Source organism: Silurus aristotelis, assembly GCF_946808225.1.
Source record: "Silurus aristotelis genome assembly, chromosome: 6".
Lineage (NCBI taxonomy): Eukaryota > Metazoa > Chordata > Actinopteri > Siluriformes > Siluridae > Silurus > Silurus aristotelis.
In genome coordinates this window covers 32,540,540-32,549,763 of record NC_139579.1, presented here as the reverse complement: position 1 = coordinate 32,549,763, position 9,224 = coordinate 32,540,540, and the positions used below count along the sequence as shown (strand labels likewise).

Genomic DNA, 9,224 nt, shown 5'->3' with positions numbered 1-9,224 from the left:
AATGTGTTACTGTAGAGTGTGTGCGTGAAGAATGAAACAGGTGCAGTGTGTCGTCCTGCCTGACTAAAACCTGACACCTTACAATCCGCTCTGACTATATTTACACACACCCCACACTCACTCTGTCACGCTTTCTCTAGATTTCCGTTGACCAAAAAGGTAGGTTTATGTAAGACCATATAATACACACACATACACACACACACACACACACACACACACACACACACACACACACACACACACACACACTCTCACTGTTTGAGAGAAAACTTTACTAAAGCTTCAAATTGACTATATATGCAATTGCTTTAACAGACAGACGGACATACAGACGGGAGGACAGATGGTAGACAAACATACGAACACAATAATAAACAGATGGACAGACAGACAGGCTACCTAAAACCACTGTGACAGATAAACAGATAGATGGACAGACATACAGACATATGGCAGGCAGACAGACAGACAGACAGACAGACAGACAGACAGACAGACAGACAGACAGACAGACGGCAGACAAACAGACAAACTATGGCAAACAGACAGACAGAAAAACACACACACACACACACACACACACACACACACACACACACACACACACACACACACACACACACACACACACACACACACACACACACACACACACACACACACAGGCTACCTAAGCACACAGTGCGACAGGCAGGCAGACACACAGATGGACAGACAGACAGAGAGAAGTTTATAATTCAGTCAGTATAAGTATATACTTTAGAAGTTTATCCCTAATGAGTGAGCCATTGGTAAATGTGACAAGGAAAAATTCCCTGACATGATATATGGAGGAAACTGTATGAGAAACCAGACTCAAAATAGATGCTCATGCTCAACACCGAATGTCCATGTCCATAATAGGAGCTCAAATGCAAACATGTTTAATGGTGATTGCAGCTCTGCACCACTGTAGCAGACTCTTTATATTAATTACAGTCCAAATCCATCTTCATTGTTCTTCAGTTTAACCCTCCTCAATAACTTCATGGATCTTTAGACTGTTCATGAGGATCCATCTTCAGCAACAGTGAGTGGGCTCTAACTAAAAAGAACTTTTAGAAGGATGGCATCAAGATGAATCAGACATGTCTGGAAAGAAGAGAAGGACAGGATCACTGGTATTTCAGGAGCATGTTCGAGCACTCGCCTGGTTGGGCACCAGGAAGAGAGAAAGGAACATGCATTATTAGGCATTATGTAGAAATTTAAGACACTGTATAGTGTAACCAGGGTGTAAGTGGGGACTCCAGCAAGATTAGCTATACTGTAGCTAACAGATAGAGCCAGAATGTCACAAAGACATGAAGGATTTCTGGAAAAAGAGAATGAAAAAAAAGAGAGTGAACGCAAGAGATTTTGTGGACGACAGAATTTAAGTCAAGAAGCTTTTATTATCATTTCTACCACATATATCTGACGCAGTACACAGTGAAATGAGACAACGGTCCTCTAGAACCCTGGTGCTAAATAAAATAACAGAGCTACAACACACAACATAAAGCTACATTACAGAACACAGAGCTCAGGACTAAAGTTAGTGTCCTCGCCATATATAGTGCAAACAGACAAAAAACAGTGCAGACAAAAAAAAAACAGTGCAGACAAAAAAAAAACAGTGCAGACAAAAAAAAAAACAGTGCAGACAAAAAAAAAACAGTGCAGACAAAAAAAAAACAGTGCAGACAAAAAACAAAACAGTGCAGACAAAAAAACAAAACAGTGCAGACAAAAAAACAGTGCAGACAAAAAAACAGTGCAGACAAAAAAACAGTGCAGACAAAAAAAACAGTGCAGACAAAAAAAAACAGTGCAGACAAAAAAAACAGTGCAGACAAAAAAAAACAGTGCAGACAAAAAAAACAGTGCAGACAAAAAACAGTGTTGTGCAAAAACACAGTAGCAGCAGTCGAGAGGCGCAGAACAGCATGTTAACAGTATAATATAATTAAATTTAGATAATAAATGGTGGTGGAATGGATTGAGATTAGTAATGAGTGTGTGTTGAGTTCAGGTTGTACATTTCAGTAACACAGTTGAGTGAGTGAGTGTGTGTGTATGTGTGTGTGTGTGTGTGTGTGTGTGTGTGTTTTGTACAGTTCAGTTCTGTGTGTTGAGGAACCTGATGGCTTAAGGGAAGAAAATGTTGCACAGTCTGGATGTGAGGCCTGAATGCTTCGGAACCTCTTCCCTGAAGGTAGAAATGTAAAAAATGTGTGAGAGGAGTGTGTGTGTGTGTGTGTGTGTGTGTGTGTGTGTGTGTGAGGGCAGTGTGGGGTCATCCACAATGCAGTTGGCTTTGCGAATGCAGCGTGTGCTGTAAATGTTCGTGATGTGTGTGTCTTACCTCAGTGACCTAATCACATCTCGCACTGAGATCCTCCAGCACTGCTCGACTGGTACCACCTTCTCTCAGAATGAGAGGTAAATACACTTCAAGGCTCTTCTCTGTTCTGGCACCAAGGTGATGGAATAAACTTTACCTTGATGTCCATACAGCAGAGTCCCTGACTATCTTCAAGTGACGACTGAAGACCTTCCTCTTCCTGAAATACTTAAATTAGCACTTCCAAGTTAGTAGAATTCAAGAGTTATATTTATATCAGTTTGTAATCTGGCGTACCAGTGTAGATTTATTTAATGCTGGAGACTCAAAGCACTTTTGTACGTCGCTCTGGATAAGGGCGTCTGCTAAATGCTGCAAATGTAAATGTAAATGTAAATTTATATGTTATAAAGAGAGACTCCAATTATCTTCTCAGCCATCCTCACAATCTTCTGTAGGGTCTTGCAATCCGAGATAGTGCAGTTCCTAAACCAGGCAGTGATGGAGCTGCTCAGGATGCTCTTAATGGTCCCTCTGTAGAACGTAGTCAGGATGTGGGGAGGGGAAAAAAACTTTTCTTACGCTTTTCAAGATGTACAGACGTTGCTGGGCTTTCTTTGTGATCGAGCTGGTGTTGAGTGACCAGGTGATGTTCTCCACCAGGTAAACACCAAGACATTGGGTGCTTTAGACAAACTCTACGAAGGATTTATGGATGATCATTGGAGAATGTCCACTCTGTGCTCTCCTGAAGTCAACAACCATCTCTTTGGTTTTGTCAACGTTCAGAGTCAGGTTGTTGGCTCCACATCAGGCTGTAAACCGTTGCACCTCCTCTCTGTATACTGACTCGTCGTTCTTGCTGATGAGACCCACCATGGTGTCAACTTGATGATGTGGTCAAGCTGTGCATTGCTACACAGCCGTAAGTCAGCAGAGTGAACAGCAGTGGGCTGAGCACACAGCCCTAAGGGGGCCCAGTGCTCAGTATGGTGGTGCTGGAAATGCTGTTTGCGATCCGGACTGACTGAGGTCTCCCAGTCAGGAAGTCTAGGATCCAGTTACAGAGGGAGGTGGAGAAGCTGAGCTAGTAGGCTCAGCTTCTCAATCAGGTGCTAAGGGATGATTGTGTTAAATACTTAACTGAAGTATATGAACAGCATTAGCATGAAGTATATGAACAGCATAAGTGTCCTTATTGTCTAGGTGGCTGAGGGCCAGATGGAGGGTTGATATATTTTATAGATCTGGTAAGGACTTTTGCTGCTGCATTCTGGACTAACAGATTGCAGCAGAAACTAACAGACTATAACACACACTAAAAGACTGGAACACACACCAACAGAATGCAACACACATTTACAAGTCTCTGAGACAAAAGGTTTCTGGTCCATTTTTGGCTTTGTAGGCAAGTGTCAGTGTTATAAATATGATGTGTGTGGCAAACGGAAGCCAGTAAAGGGAGCACAGCAGTTGGTGGTGTGCTTTTCTGATGTTTTAGAGAAGGAGCTGACAAGAACGAGCCACATTAACAACATGTGAGGAAAAAGACAGTTGATTATCAATAGCTACCCTGAGGTAGCGAGCAGTGGCTGAAGGGCAGAGCAAAGACTTATAAATAGTTATTCTGAGATTCTGACCTGGAGATGAATCACCTCTGATGACCGAGTGGAAGCTGTGGTAATGAATGAGAATGTGTCATCAGCATAGCAGTAGAAAAAAATCTATTTGAGAATATGACACTTAGAGTGTGGGTATAAATGGAGAAAAAAAGAGGACCAAGTACTGAGCCTTGTGGGACACCACAGGAGAGTCGGTGCAATAGTAACAGTAACAGACTCAACAAGCACACATAATTAAAAACATATACACTTTCCTCTTCCTCATAAAAAATCTCTTATTTCCACAGAGAGTAAATCAGAGGAGATGCAGTTTATTCTCAAACACTAACAGTGCAATTACACAAAACATAAAACAATAAGAAACAAATATGAAACAAATGTCCAAGCGTGGATAGATGAAGAAAACACAAAACGTGCGGTAAACTGTGAGTATAATGTATATACATATCCTAACTATAGAAAACATAAACCAAGTGTGTGAACAAACACGTGACATGGTACATTAAACTGCAGTGGATGTGCGGAAATGTGATCCCTGTCCATGGTGCTAAAACATCTGCGTAACCCAAAACTGAATATACGATTATTTACACGATTCTACTATGATTCATGATTTTAGTAAGTGTATCTTAACGTTTCTCCACACATATTAAACAGAGACTAATGATGATCATTGCCTCTTTAATTTTCCCTTTTTTTTTTCACAAAAAAATTCCTTTGTGCACTGGAGCATTATAGGATCACTGGAGGCATCAATTCACTAAATGTGATCAAAGCTTATGAAAACTTCAAGCATGACACTCAAGCATTTGCCACACACACACACACACACACACACACACAAACACATTACATAAATAAGCCCACAGGTGGGATGAATATTTACCCATAATTCCACACTGTCATTCTAATTCTGCTGCCGTAATGAGGCTTTTCGGTTAATGTCACGTTAATCTGCGAAGTTCAATTTGCACACTGGCACCATGTCATCCCCTGACATTTAGCTTCACCGCTCCATGTGTAGGAAAAGTCTCTTCACTTTCATTTCTTTACTTGGTTTTTAAATTCCATGTTCTGCTTATATGAGTCTTTCACATCCTTCTTAAATTCTGCTCCATCCGCCTGCATCTCTATTAATTCTCTGCTTGTTTTTTTCTACATTTTTCTGGCTTGCTGAGCAATAAAATGTGCCAAAGATTTGAATGGTTTGTTTTGTACACAATAGACACAGAGATTGGCTAGTTCAACTCAGAGCCATACACATCAGTGTTCCATACATATTAATATTCCATACACACACATCAGCGTTCCATACACATCAGCGTTCCATACACATCAGCGTTCCATACACATCAGCGTTCCATACACATCAGCGTTCCATACACATCAGCGTTCCATACACATCAGCGTTCCATACACATACACCTGTTCCATACACATCAGTGTTCCATACATATCAATATTACACACACACACACACACACCTGTTCCATACACATCAGCGTTCCATACACATCAGCGTTCCATACACATCAGCGTTCCATACACATCAGCGTTCCATACATATCAATATTCCATATACATACACCTGTTCCATACACATCAGTGTTCCATACATATCAATATTACACACACACACACACACCTGTTCCATACACATCAGTGTTCCTGTCAGGGAACGGGTAGTTGGAGAACGGACCCAAATGCAGGATGCAAGCTGGTGTATGATGAAAAAGGTTTTTAATGAAGTGCAACCAGTCCAAAAATTCGATAGCCAGGAGACGGAGCAATGCAAAAAAATATATAAAAAAATCAGATTCCAACAAACAGTCCAAAATCCAAAAGGCGACAAAGAAGAACATCAAAAACACAGCAAAAACAAAAATGGCAAAACAAAACCAAGTCCAAACCGGGTAAAGGGAGACAGAGCACTGTATAATACTGTAGTAGTAATACTGGGCAGGCACAAATATCCTGGGGCACAAGAAAGGTCAGTTGCCAACGGGACTTGAGGCAAATTGCCACTGGGTAGAATGGTTTGGAGGTCAGGAACAGTCGAATGAAGCATGGAGCAAGCCTCCAGGTGGTTGAAAAAGTGAATAAGATGTTCTTTATAAGTGTAAGTTTGTCCCTGTTGAACAAGCCGGTGGCGACAGTGTCAAGGAAAAACTCCCCAAGACAGCACAAGGAAGAAACCTTGAGAGGATCTGAGACTTTACCTAAGAAAAAATCTACTGATAAAAGGTTTGACTAAATAAAGGTTTTTCAACCTCGACTTGAACACTGAGACTGTGTCTGAGTCCCGAACACTGATTGGAAGGTTGTTCCATAACTGTGGGGTTTATAAGAGAAAGATCTGCCCCCTGCTGGAGTCTTCATTATTTGAGGTACCAACAAATTGCCTGCACCTTTTGATCTAAGTAGGTGTGGAGGATCATACTGGTACAGAAGTTCACTCAGATACTGCTTTCGAGAACGTTAAGTGCTTTATACGTCAGTAGTAGTATTTTATAATAAGTGTGAGATGTAATTGGGAGCAGTGTAGATGATTAAAATGGGGCTGATGTGCTCAGATCTAGTAAAGAATCTTGCTGCTGCATTCTGAACTAACTTAAGCTTATTTATGCACTTACTCCAACACCCAGACAGTAAAGCGTTACAGTAGTCTAATCTAGATGTAAAAAAAAGCACTCATGTGAGCCTCAAGGAAAGACTAAGGTCAATAATCACACTAAGGTCTTTGACAGCTGTACACGCTAAAACAAAAAACACCATCCAGAGATGCTATGTAATTGGAAAGTTTGCTTCTGGCTGCATGTGGTCCTAGTAAAAGTACTTCCATCTGAAATGTACTGATGAATTATTTCTGGTAAATTACCGTATCAAATGTTTCATGTACACTTCAATACACAATATATGCGTTTGTAACCGCTTTCTCAGGTTAGTGTAACTAATACCTTATTTAAGCATTAAGAAAATAAAGCTGGGCTAGTTTCAGAAGCTCTAGATACGACTGTGGAGCCTGAAATGGTAAACGGTCATCAGAGAACAGACAACACAAAACAGGTCAATTTGAACAAATGTATTACACAAAATAAATGGCAGTTATTTACATTCCCTGCCTACCTAAGAAGGCTTCCTGAGTGCACAGCGCACAATAAACTCAAAATAAAAACTCAAATGAAGAAAGGGTCCATGGAAGTTGTTGATGTGTGTGTGTGTTTTATAGAATATGTTCTTTTCACTACCCGGGTAGGTTTACGTATGTTCTTATCTGTATCACAAATGAAGGCACAGGATGATGCTGGTTCCGAAGATGCCACGGCTGGCCACACCGGGCTCTTGATCCGTTCACTTCTGCGGTTGGCTCGCCACTGACCGCAAGGGTCAGATTCAGATGGTCTATCCCTTTCTAAAAACCAATCTATACATACAGTACAGAATGCATTAATTACAATTGCCTCTGTTCAAATCTAATCAAATTTTCTCCTTTCAAATGTCAAATCAAATATAACCAGTTGTAAAGGTTATTAATACTCTAATCATTGTGCAAATGAATAGGAACATCACACCACATAACATAAGTCAGTCCCAATGAACAACAATCATCACGTATTTCCATCTTACAATACAAAAATAAACCATAGGATTTCAGAAACCTATTTCTGAAACCAGATATTTAGGGGTTTTTTACTTTTTAAACCTGTTTTTTTGCATCTTAATAACATTTTAACTATCACATTTTAACATATTTATTCTTTTTAATGGCTAAGACAACTTCTGCTCCTCATATACATATCAAACATGTATCTTCACAATTAAATTAACTAAATCACCCTTATTTTAAATATATGTATATTAACTTTTAAGTCAAGTCAACAAAACAGTATGATGGCACCTTTAGCGGTGTAAACACTATTAAAGATCTGCTACAGTGGTGTCTAGCTTAGCTGAGCTAGCATAACAAACCAAATAGAACTTGCATTTAATATTTACAATTAGCATGCAGCTAGCGCGATTAGCGATCTTTTATGAGCATCTTAAACAACATAAAACAATCTGAATCTGTGTACATATGGTATCAAACAGCAAGAATCAGGTTCATAACTCCGATTGGTTTTAAAAGAACAGTATTTTACACCTTAATTAAGCTTGCACAATCAGCAGAACACTCATTAGCATTACCATCCTTACCGGAGGTATCTTGAGAAGCTCACTCTCATGCGGCTTAACTCTCTCTTACACAGCTTTTAACCTAATGGACACACAATATTTTAATATATGGTACAAGATTTTTCTTTTAATTTCTGTCCTTTAAAGAATATTTTTCATACCGGTCCTCGTTTGCTTTTTAGCAACTTCTTCACCGGAAGAAAAGCGTGCTTGTTATTTAAATGAATTACCTGGGGTGTATGGGCCACCCACAGGCAGAATAGAGAGTTGCACTCCAGTAACCTTAGGTGGGTTACACGTTACATCAACACTAATCATAAATATTGACTAAGAACAACAAACACACTCACCTACACCTATACCCACACCCACACACACACCCACACACACACAGTGCCATGAAGTGAGGGAAAATGCCCTTTCTGAGACTACTGAGACGAGACTATATCAGCAGAGCTATACTTTATAACACACACCTACACACACACACACACACAGAAGTTATCTTTGGCAGCTTTACAACATGAAAGCTATCAAAAAGCTTTGAAGCTGAGCAAAGGCAAAACTGAACAATAACCACTGTGAGACAGGAGAGACAGACAGACAGACAGACAGACAGACAGACAGACAGATAGATAGATAAATAGATGGATAGATATTATATTATATTATATACTGTTTTATATATGTGTATCTATATATTACCTTACTGTATATTCTGCCTAATATTTCACATCCATGTGTATAAATATATATTTTGTGGTTTAGGGGGCACCACGGCAAATCATCCGTCTCCAAACACCCCCTGTCCTCTACATCTGCCTCTTTCAACCCAACTACCTGCATGTCTTCCCTCACCACATCCATGAACCTCCTTCCTGGTGGCTCCATCCTCAGCATTCTCCTACTGATATACCCCATGTTCCTCTGCACATGTCCAAACCATCTCAATCTCGCCTCCCTCACCTTGTCTCCAAAACGTCCTACATGCGCTGTCCCTATAATAAACTTGTTTTTAATCCTGTCCATCGTCGTCACTCCCAAAGAACATCTCAACATCT

General features: G+C 40.1%; 1 long non-coding RNA gene across 1 annotated transcript; it reads right to left on the bottom strand.

Annotated features, from left to right (window-relative positions):
• Positions 1–7,059: 7,059 nt before the first annotated feature.
• LOC310728249 lies at positions 7,060–8,320 on the bottom strand. The gene is made up of 2 exons (XR_014534218.1): positions 8,185–8,320; positions 7,060–7,414 (listed from the first exon to the last, which is right to left on the bottom strand). It is a non-coding gene; the product is annotated as an uncharacterized lncRNA (long non-coding RNA).
• Positions 8,321–9,224: the final 904 nt, after the last annotated feature.